Source organism: Pinus tabuliformis, chromosome X (assembly GCF_031772625.1).
Source record: "Pinus tabuliformis cultivar Carrire ecotype Pingquan chromosome X, CPIR1, whole genome shotgun sequence".
NCBI classification, from domain to species: Eukaryota; Viridiplantae; Streptophyta; class Pinopsida; order Pinales; family Pinaceae; genus Pinus; species Pinus tabuliformis.
In genome coordinates, this window is record NC_142308.1 from 271,244,649 (window position 1) to 271,257,061 (window position 12,413).

Sequence of the window (12,413 nt, forward strand, 5' to 3'; positions counted from 1 at the left end):
CTCTAAAGAACTATCAATCAATCAAGAGAGCCAACCTTCAAGTGGTCTAGTAGAAGAATGAAATTTATGAGTATATAAGTAAGAAGTTGTTGATGGTGCTCAACCTGCCAACATGTAAGGGGATCTCCCCAGAAGTCCCAATTAGACCTCAGGCCATTTGGTGTAGGAATCCCAGTAGTGGGTCGTATGGTAATGCCTTGACCACGATTACGCATAAACGCAAGTAAGATGTCCCTGTTGGTAGCAAGGGTGTGACAACTATCGTAAGTCAAGGAAGGTGCATGAGAGGTTCTAATACACTAAGGGTGAAGTGATTGCACCCTTTGGAAACTTGTAATAGTATGCGGCTTGAAAGGGAACACACGAGCGAAGATGCATCACAAGCTGGAAAGCAAGTTAGCGAGCAATCCAAAGTTGATTTTGTAATGTTGAGACACAGTGGCACAAGAGTGAAATCACCAAACAAACACACACACACAGATATATATATATATATACCTATATATATATATATATATACTTGTCCTTTAAAGCATTATCAATCAATCAAGAGAGCCAACCTTCAAGTGGTCTAGTAGAAGAATCAAATTTATGAGTATATAAGTAAGAAATTGTTGATGGTGCTGGACCCGCCAACATGTAAGGGGATCTCCCTGGTAAGAAGTCCCAATTATACCTCAAACCATTTGGTGTAGGAGTCCCAGTAGTGGGTCATAAGGTAATGCCTTAACCGCGATTACACACAGATGTAAGTAAGATGTCCTTGTTGGTAGCAAGGGTGTGACAACTGTCGTAAGTCAATGAAGGTGCATGAGAGGTTCTAACACACTAAGAGTGAGGTGAGTGCACCCTTTGGAAACCTATAATAGTATGCGGCTTGGAAGAGAACACACGAGTGATGATGCATCACAAGCTGGAAAGAAAGTTAGCAAGCAATCCAAAGTGATGGTTAAACCAACAACACATTTCAGAAAGATTCATACATACTTATACAAAATAGTCCATACATGCATGTGTGAGAAAACAAATACATATATCATTTAGAGTAAACTAGATAGCATAGAATACAATACAACATATGCATGAAACGTGTTGGCTCTATTATATTAAGAAGTGTAAGTTCTAGTCATACAATGCATCCATGTCTAACCACTAGTTACGATAGTGGAATGTTACAGCCACAACCATCTGCTCCTCCAAAGAGATATACTAGCTTTGGGCAGTGGAGAAGCCAAGGATTGTTACAATACTGTCCAAGCTCTCTCCAAGATAGTCTTATTGGAAGCTTGGCTGACCAAAAGCCCTTACAATGAGTTATGAAGTACTATTTATAGCAAAGGGTGGGGTGACCCTTGACATTCCCCTTTGAGACCATTCATCTATCCTCATGACTCTTCAACTACTCTATGATTGTTACATCCAACTATCGACACTTGAACTTCCGCTTGACAAGTTGTTACATTACAATGCACATGTGCCCATGTGAGACAAAATGGCTTGAGAAAGCCATGCAAGACATCACTAACATTCGGACCGTTGTGGTGAGACCAAATATTTGACATGCTTGTGATGGTGAAGGTGGTGAGCTGATGCCAAGCTTGGTCGTCCGTGATGGTGTGCATGCACTCCATGGTAACATCTTTCTAAAGCGAACTCTTGCCTCTGTTGCATCTGGGTGCATTTCTATGGCTCGTCCATCCAAACTATCTGCTAGCATGTGCATGGTCTTCTTGGATGTGGCTGAACTAGCAACACATCGATGCATAGTGTCCGTCCTGATCTTCCTATGTGTGTTGGTGTTCATGCACGTCAACTATCAATTGCATGTTTAGCTCTAGTCGGACTTGCTTCTTGTATTTGCCTTCGTGAATTTGCTGAATGGGTGGGATCACATGGTTTCACACAATGACATGCATGCCGCTAAACTCCCTTGCATGTGATCAACAACACTGCTCACCATGTCTACTCTGTGCCAGCTATTAGAATGGATCTATAACTTGTACGGGCGCAGTTTCATCCATGAGTGCATGTTGCGCCCCCTGTTGTACATGTTCTTGCTACAACGAATTCTCTCATCTATGCAACTCCTGTTCTTCGTTGAGATGCTGTTTCAGAACATGCAACTCCTTCTCTGTTCCATTCTCTTCCTTCACATGATTTTCATGTCGCGCCGTCACCTCATAGCCTGAGTCTCCAAAGTTTCTTTCATCACAAGTGGATCTTCTTGAGCTTGCAACTTTTTTTCGCCTCTGTGTTTTCAACAACCTTCCTCTTGCGTTCATTGCATCTAGTATGCTACCTTCAGCTGTTGTTCATGGTGCTTCTTGTTGTGATCTTGTTGTTGTTGCTGGAAATAATACTGAGGGGGGGGGAGGTGAATCAGTATTATTAAATCAATATAACTTTTTCATTTCCATATTAACGTTCATATACGCTACTTCAGTTAAGGAAAACCGTGTGTATACGCAATTGTGTGTAATGCAACAAGTGTATATCCAGTAAACTTATCATTCAGTTAGTTGATCCTTAATGAGTGCATTAGAACATTATTAACCATATGAATAGTAAACAGGAGCAGCAAAATAGAATAGATCATCACACACAGAAAGCACACATGAACACCATGATGTAAGGTGGAAACCCAATGTGGGTGAAAACCACCTGCTGCAAGTCGTCTTAATCTTCTTTTTAATAAGAAACTTATTTTACAATGGCTCTGTACTGGTGCAGTCTTATACTAGTACGCAGGCTGCTACCTGTAGAAGGCTACTACCTTCTCTCGTTCTTCAGCTTCTCCTGGAAGGGAGCTACAACCCCCTTAGCTCTTGTACTGGCCGATCCTTTTACTAGTACGTAGGTGCTGGCCTACTAAATGCTCACCCTTCACTTGTTTTCCAGCTGCTACTGGAAGGGAGCTAAGACCCCCTTAGCTCTTGTACTAGCTGAGGTACTAGTACATAGGTGCTAGCCTACAGAAGGCTTCAACCTTCTCTTTTCTTCCAGGGACCACGTTTCATAAATTTTCAGACTGGATACTCCTGAAGCACAACACTATAATCTGAAAGGCCACGTTTCATCCAATTTTCATACTGGACCCATCAATATCATTGAAGCACAAAATCAATCAACACTAGCATCATCAATCTCCGAATCACCCAATACTGAATCACTTAAACCCAGTCAACAAACTGTAATCACCAGAACACAGAGCAGACAACAGAACTCTGCAACTTCAAATATCATACTTCATAATGTATATGCTACTACGATGAACCAAACCGGCGTACATATGCGCTTTTACCAAAGAGAAACCGCGTACACATCTGCGAATATTAACTCATAACTTTGCAGCTGTTCCAGACATCAGTCATACCCATATCATAACATTCATACAATAAAACATGCGTCAATAATTCAGATCTAGTCTATCCATGATCAAACCACATAATGATAATATATTCCAAGACTTATGATCCCGATCCATCATCCATCATCAACAGCATAGGTGCATCCTTGATTCAGATCAAGCAAAACATCACAAACCCATAACCAACATACTAGATCTCACACTTCATTAGATATTCAAGAATTTCACTATGCCTTTGCCTAATGATCTTCTTCTCCTTTTATAGTCTTAGGCCTTACTCAATACCATGGTCCAAAACCATTCAGAACCAATACTAGGGACCCAATACCTGGGTTCAACACTTCGAACGCAATACCAAGGACCAAAACCATAGGTCTAAATACCAGGGACAGAAAAATAAGCTTTCCCACATGTACGTGCCTTTCCGTGCATGAAAGTGCGTGCATACGCATATGCGACTTTTGATCAGCAATCCCGCGTGTATACGAGCCTTTGTATATAGTGAACCTGCGTGTATAACCTGCGTGTATACCCTATTTGGTATATAGCGAACCTGCGTATATACGCGACTTGGTACATAGTGAACCTCTGTATAACCTGCATATGTACGCGACTTGGTATATAGTGAACCTGCATATATACTCTTCTTTCTTCATTCTTTGTAGTCTGATCATCAACTCTTTGCTACTGACCTGCTGCACTATGATCTGTCATCTATGTGAGTTTCCATCAAGGACAACACTTGTATCTTAATGCCAACAATCTCCCCCTTTGGACTTGATGGCAAAGCTAACTTGTCGTACTGAGAATTGTCATTTGATTCCTTTGAGTTGTCCTGCATCCCATGTATTTTGTCACATCTGATATCTCTTCTGAAGATTCATCTAGATATATATAAGTGAGATGTTCTGGTACAAGTGGGTTTCCATCAAGTACAACACATGCATCATAATGCCAACAATCTCCCCCTTTGGACATGATGGCAACAACCATACCAAGTCACTCTCCCCGTTTGACATTAAGGGCAAAGGGCAAACCAAGATATTCTCTTCCTTGATATACATTCCACTATCCATAGTCCCCCTGAGTACCTGCTGGAATCTCTGATTGAGCTCCCCCTTTGTATCTGCCAAGATGTACCAATCTGTCCATGCTCCCTCTAAGTACATGCTAAAGTATCTTCTCTGCTGAAGTGTGTTGTTCATGCTCCCCCTGACTGTAAGCAAGGTCTGCAAAAAGATGTTCTACAAGAAGAACATGACCCTATCATAAATAACCTTCCTATCACCAAGGACTCATACATACATCCATCTCCCAACCCATTGGGGATATACCAATATTGACTCATCCAGCCAACCATGTGGGGATATGCCAGATACCAAATGTTTATACATGACTGAACTATTACATCATCCTTCCCATGCATAGTGGGGGTACAAATTACATCATATGACCTAAAGGGATTCATCAAATGACTACAATAGATAGAGACAAACTATTACATCATGACTCTTGATATGACCTTTACATGACAGTTATAACAGAGACCAAACATCTAAATAAGATCATGATAGTCATCAACAACTATCATACACAATGTATGATCTGCTCCATAAGCATCTGTCAACAACGTCTAGACTAGCAACCATATGTGAAAAAAACCACAGCCGTCTCATCAAGTTCTTCATGATCCAAGTATCATCACTTTGGGAACATCTGCATCAATCAACATATGTAAATATCAACCTATCATCATATAGGTGAGAACTCATCATCATCATGTCTCCAACAATGAAACTTTGAGTAATCATTCATGTATCCAGCACTATGTATCTTGAGCTCAAGATCATTTGTCAAGACTTCTTGATATCATCAACAGCAACAATCCTCATCCACATGAGCGCTAAGAACTATAGGAAACCTGCATCATAACTGTATTATATGATCTTTATGCATATGATGACAGCAACATATGAGTGACTCATCATCAAGTAATGAAGATATGTATTCAAGCTTTGTACTTCTCCTTATCCTTATGAAGATCACCATGTAAACACCATATATGCATCATCAGAGAATCAACCACAAATCTGATCTGAACATCAACTATGTAACTCCAAGAATCATATGAGATTTTGTCATGGAGACTCCTATCATAACAAGATATATCATTTAGCCATATAAGCATCATCACCAAGGACTACTAACCATAATGCCAACAATGCATTACTAAAAGCATATGCTCCCCCTGAACCTGTGCCATGTTGCTTACTGTCAGCTCTGATCATGCATATATCAGCAAGAAGTATCAAGGCATCATCATCATTAATTTAGGATCAAAAAACTTTTAAAAAATCTTACAAGTATCAAGACATTTTCACACATCATCAGCAGATTGTAACCATTATCAAACAGAGCAAATAATGGACTGAATCATATTACACCCTTTTTCCTGAGTCTGTCCCACTTCTTTTCCTCAAACTAACATATACACGACTGTGCAATGTCTAAATCGTGTATATACGCGACCTCCCTTTATGAAAGTTGAGTATGAGATTTAGGACACTGAAGTTTTGCACTTTCAGGTCCCTCTGAGTCTATTATGTCTGTATATTGTGTTGTGCCACATCTTTCTGACTGTACTTCCTTCTTCTTTCATATCTTCAAGTGTGATAATGTTTTCTCCTTTTGGTATGGTGCCCGTACTTTGTTCCTGCATTCCTTTGCTGTATGTCCAAGCTTGTTACATGCATAACATCTCACATGTTTCATATTCCTTCTATAGCAATCAACAACTCTGTGACCAAACATATTGCAAGCAAAGCAATATCCCTTAAAGTACCTGGAACATGATGATCTTTCTGAGTGATAGTCTTGAACCATTCTTCTTCTACATCTGGCTGCAACATGTCCAAGACTATGACATACATAACATTCAACATTATTCATTCGAGGAATTGACCGACTATTATTTCCATAGTTAGGAATAAAAGATTTTCTTTGAAGAATTTCTCTTCTTGTTTGTTGATGGGATTGACCTCTCATCTCCTTGTTGAGCATTTCAGATTTTACATTACAGTCCCTTGTCTTACTTTGTGAACTAGATTCTCCTTCAATAGATTCATGAAAACCAAGACCCGTTTTGATAGCAGGAGACCTTTGACTACTAAGAATATCATCCAAGATCTTAGTACTATCTTGAAATCGTAAGAGCTTATCCTTTTCTTCTAAGTTATCTTTAAGAATATTTACCTCAACCTGATGTTGCTCCACCTTTTCATGATACTGCTTCTTCATGTTTTATTCAACTTTTCTTCCTTCTTCCAACTGATGTCTTAGTTCAAGAACTTCGTTTTTTTGTTTGTATACGACCAAAGTCCCACATTGACTAGAAGTGGGGAGGATCAGGGGTATATAAGGATGGACAAATATCTCCATTGGTATGAGGCCTTTTGGGGTAAAGCCCAAAAACAAATCCATGAGGGCTTAGGCCCAAAGTGGACAATATCATACCATTGTGGAGATATGTGGTGTCAAGAGTCCTTACAAGTGGTATCAGAGCCATGCCCCGAAGTTAGCCAAGTGAATGAATCCTCGGAATGTTGAACGAAGGTGGTGGGCCCCAGTAATATCACAATGGGATCTGTGGATGAGCTCGATTAGACAGGCAGTGTGCTCCAGATTCTTCATGGACGTGTCCTGGTCCCAATACGGTGAAGAGGAGTTGACCTGGGATAGAGCAAGCTCTCGAGGCAGGTGGTGCTTCCATGTAAGCCATGTGCTTCCAACGCATTGGAGCAGAGAATCCTGATTGGTAGAGAGTGGACAGATGGATAATCGTTTGAGGGGAGGCTCGATGGTCCTTTGTTCGAGGGGAGGATTGTTGGTATATGACCAAAGTCCCACATTGACTAGAAGTGGGGAGGATCAGGGGTATATAAGGATGGAAAAATATCTCTATTGGTATGAGGCCTTTTGGGGTAAAGCCCAAAAACAAATCCATGAGGGCTTAGGCCCAAAGTGGACAATATCATACCATTGTGGAGATATGTGGTGTCCAAAGTCCTAACACTCCTTTCATTGACTTCATTTCTTAATGATGTCACTTCATCCTGCAACTTTTGACATTGATCTTCCTTGTCCTTGAATAACTTCCTTACTTTGTTTGCTTCCTATAGTTGAGCTTTTAGTTTGGTAGCTTCTTCTTTGAAGGCACATTCCCTTTTGTTCAATAGATCTTGTTGATCTCTAATTTTTTCTGTAAAACTATTAAATTCTGCCTCTAGTTGATATCTTTCTTGCTCACCCATAAGAGCAAATTCAATTGTTTCGCTATCACTTTCATCATCTTCAAAAGGATGGATAAATGTATCACCAAAGTATAACAAATTCATACCTGTTAGTTCTTTTGCTTGTTCATCTTCATTCTTAAGTGATTTGGAATCTGAAGTGCTTCTTCCACATATTCCCCAATCGAGTCTCCCACTTTCATAGCTCTTCTGAGATGTCTTCTTCTTCTTAGGCACTTTCTTCTTAAGATTCTTTCCCATTGATCTACAGATTTCCTTCAACCGATCAAGTTTCTACCAAAGGACCTTCTCTAATACCAATTGTTGGAAATAATACTAAGGGGGGCGGGGGGGTGAATCAGTATTATTAAATCAATATAACTTTTTCATTTCCATATTAAGATTCATATATGCTACTTCAATTAAGGAAAACTGCGTGTATACGCAACTGTGTGTAATGCAACAAGCGTATATCCAGTAAACTTATGATTCAGTTAGTTGATCCTTAATGAGTGCATCAGAACATTATTAACCATATGAATAGTAAACAAGAGTAGTCAAATAGAATAGATCATCACACACAAGAAGCACACATGAACACCATGATGTAAGGTGGAAACCCAATGTTGGTGAAAACCACCTACTGCAAGTCGTCTCAATCTTATTTTTAATAAGAAACTTATTTTACAATGGTTCTGTATTGGTGCAGTCTTATACCAGTACGCAAGATGCTACCTGCAGAAGGCTACTACCTTCTCTCATTCTCTAGCTTCTCCCAGAAGGGAGCTACAACCCCCTTAGCTCTTGTACTAGCCGATCCTTTTACTAGTACGTAGGTGCCGACCTACTAAATGCTCCAACCTTCACTTGTTTTCCAGCTGCTACTGGAAGGGAGCTACAACCCCCTTAGCTCTTGTACTAGCTGAGGTACTAGTACGTAGGTGTTGACCTACAGAAGGCTTCAACCTTCTCTTTTCTTTCAGGGACCACGTTTCATAAATTTTCAGACTGGATACTCCTGAAGCACAACACTATAATCTGAAAGGCCATGTTTCATCCAATTTTCATACTGGACCCATCAATATCATTGAAGCACTAGCATCATCAATCTCTGAATCACCCAATACTGAATCACTGAAACCCAGTCAACAAACAGCAATCACCAGAACACAGAGCAGACAACAGAACTCTGCAACTTCAAATATCATACTTCATAATGTATACGCTACTATGATGAACCAAATCGGCGTACATACGCGTTTTTACCAAAGCGAACCCGCGTACACATCTGCAAATATTAACTCAAAACTTTGCAGCTATTCCAGACGTCAGTCATACCCAGATCATAACATTCATACAATAAAACATGTGTCAATAATTCAGATCTAGTCTATCCATGATCAAACCACATAATGATAATACATTCCAAGCCTTATGATCCCGATCCATCATCCATCATCAATAGCATAGGTGCATCCTTGATTCATATCAAGGACAACATCACAAACCCATAACCAGCATACTAGATCTCACACTTCATCAGATATTCAAGACTTTCTCTATGCCTTTGCCTAATGATCTTCTTCTCCTTTTATAGTCTTAGGCCATACTCAATACCATGGTCCAAAACCATTGAGAACCAATATTAGGGACCCAATACCTGGGTTCAACACTTTGAACGCAATACCAAGGACCAAAACCATAGGTCTAAATACCAGGGACCCAAAAATAAGCTTTCCCGCATGTACGCGCCTTTTCGTGCATGAAAGTGCATGCATACGCATACGCGACTTTTGATCAGTAATCCCACATGTATACGTGCCTTTGTATATAGTGAACCTGCGTGTATAACCTGTGTGTATACCTTACTTGGTATATAGCGAACCTGCGTATATACGCGACTTAGTACGTAGTGAACCTGCGTATAACCTGCATATGTATGCGACTTGGTATATAGTGAACCCACGTATATACTCTTCTTTCTTCATTCTTTGTAGTCTGATCATCAACTCTTTGCTTTTGACCTGTTGCACTATGATCTGTCATCTATGTGACTTGCCATCAAGGACCACACTTGTATCATAATTCCAACAATCTCCCCCTTTGGACTTGATGGCAAAGCTAACTTGTCGTACTGAGAACTGTCATTTGATTCCTTTGAGTTGTCCTGCATCCCATGTATTCTGTCACATCCGATATCTCTTCTGAAGATTCATCTAGATATATATATAAGTGAGATGTTCTGCTAGAAGTGGGTTTCCATCAAGTACAACACATGCATCATAATGCCAACAATCTCCCCCTTTGGACTTGATGGCAACAACCATACCAAGTCACTCTCCCCCTTTGACATCAAGGGCAAAGGGCGGACCAAGATATTCTATTCCTTGATATACATTCCACTATCCATACTCCCCCTGAGTACCTGCTAAAATCTAATTTTGAGCTCCCCCTTTGTATATGCCAAGATGTACCAATCTGTACATGCTCCCTCTGAGTACATGCTAAAGTCTCTGCTCTGCTGAAGTGTGTTGTTCATGCTCCCCCTGACTGTAGGCAAGGTCTGCAAAAAGATGTTCTACAAGAAGAACATGACTCAATCATAAATGACTTTCCTATCACCAAGGACTCATACGTACATCCATCTCCCAACCCAGTGGGGATATACCAATATTGACTCATCCACCCAACCAAGTGGGGATATGCCAGATACCAAATGTTTATACATGACTGAACTATTACATCATTCTTCCCATGCATAGTGGGGGTACAAATTACATCATATGACCTAAAGGGATTCATCAAATGACTACAATAGATAGAGACAAACTTATACATCATGAGTCTTGATATGACCTTTACATGACATTTATAACAGAGACCAAACATCGAAATAAGATCATGATAGTCAAAAGCAACTATCATAAACAATGTATGATCTCATCAAGATTTGCATGATCCAAGTATCATCACTTTGGGAACATCTAAATCAATCAACATATGTAAATATCAACCTATCATCATATAGGTGAGAACTCATCATCATCATGTCTCCAACAATGCACTTTGAGTAATCATTCATGTATCCAGCACAATGTATCTTGAGCTCAAGATCATTTGTCAAGACTTCTTGATATCATCAACAGCAACAATCCTCATCCACATGAGCGCCAAGAACTATAGGAAACTTGCATCATAACTGTATTATATGATCTTTATGCATATGATGACAACAGCATATGAGTGACTCATCATCAAGTAATGAAGATGTGTATTCAAGCTTTGTACTTCTCCTTATCCTTAAGAAGATCACCATGTAAACACCATATATCCATCATTAGAGAATCAACCACAAATTTGATTTGAACATCAACTATGTAACCCCAAGAATCATATGAGATTTTTTCATGGACACTCATATAATAGCAAGATATATCATTTAGCATATAAGCATCATCACCAAGGACTACTAACCATAATGCCAACAATGCATTATTAAAAGCATATGCTCCCCTTGAACCTGTGCCATCTTGCTTACTGTCAGATCTGATCATGCATATATCAGCAAGAAGTATGAAGGCATCATCATCATTAATTTAAGATCAAAACACTTTTAAAACATCTTACAAGTATCAAGACATTTTCACACATCATCAACAAATTTTAACCATTATCAAATAGAGCAAATAATGGACTGAATCATATTACACCCTTTTTCCTGAGTTTGTCCCACTACTTTTCCTCAAACTAACATATAAGTGACTATGCAATGTCTAAATCGCGTATATATGCTACCTCCCTTTATGAAAATTGAGTATGAGATTTAGGACACTGAAGTTTTGCACTTTCAGGTCCCTCTGAGTCTGTTATGTCTGTATGTTGTGCTGTGCCACATCTTTCTAACTGTACTTCCTTCTTCTTCCATATCTTCAACTGTGATGATGCTTTCTCCTTTTGGTATGGTCCCCGTACTTTGTTCCTGCATTCCTTTGCTGTATGTCCAAGCTTGTTACATGCATAACATCTTACACGTTTCATATTCCTTCTATAGCAATCAACAGCTCTGTGACCAAACATATTGCAAGCAAAGCAATATCCCTTAAAGTGCCTGGAACGCGATAATCTTTCTGAGTGATAGTCTTGAACCATTCTTTTTTTGCATCTAGCTGCAACATGTCCAAGATTATGACATACATAACATTCAACATTATTCATTTGAGGAATTTACTGACTATTATTTCCATAGTTAGGAATAAAAGATTTTCTTTGAAGAATTTCTTTCCTTGGTTGTTGATGGGATTTACCTCTCATCTCGTTGTTGGGCATTTCAGATTTTACATTAGAGTCCCTTGTCTCACTTTGTGAACTAGATTCTCCTTCAATAGATTCATGAAAACCAAGACCCGTTTTGATAGCACGAGACATTTGACTACTAAGAATATCATCCAAGATCTTAGTACTATCTTGAAATCGTAAGAGCTTATCCTTTTCTTCTAAGTTATCTTTAAGAATATTTACCTCAACCTGATGTTGCTCCTCCTTTTCATGATACTGCTTCTTCATGTTTTCTTCAGCTTTTCTTCCTTCTTCCAACTGATGTCTTACTTCAAGAACTTCGTTTTCTTGTTTTTCAAGAGCTTGGAATAGTTCTTTATTCTGCCTTTTTGATTCTTCAAGATCTTCTTTTAGCGAGAAGATTATAGCTTCAAGACTTTCATAGTAACTGGATCTGTCTCTGAATTTCTTGATTGCTGTGC

At 39.3% G+C, this 12,413-nt stretch overlaps 1 pseudogene; it reads right to left on the reverse strand.

The window, feature by feature from the left end:
- Nucleotides 1-12,413, reverse strand: part of LOC149139428 (protein CONSERVED IN THE GREEN LINEAGE AND DIATOMS 27, chloroplastic-like) — a 102,143-nt pseudogene that overhangs the window by 8,799 nt on the left and 80,931 nt on the right.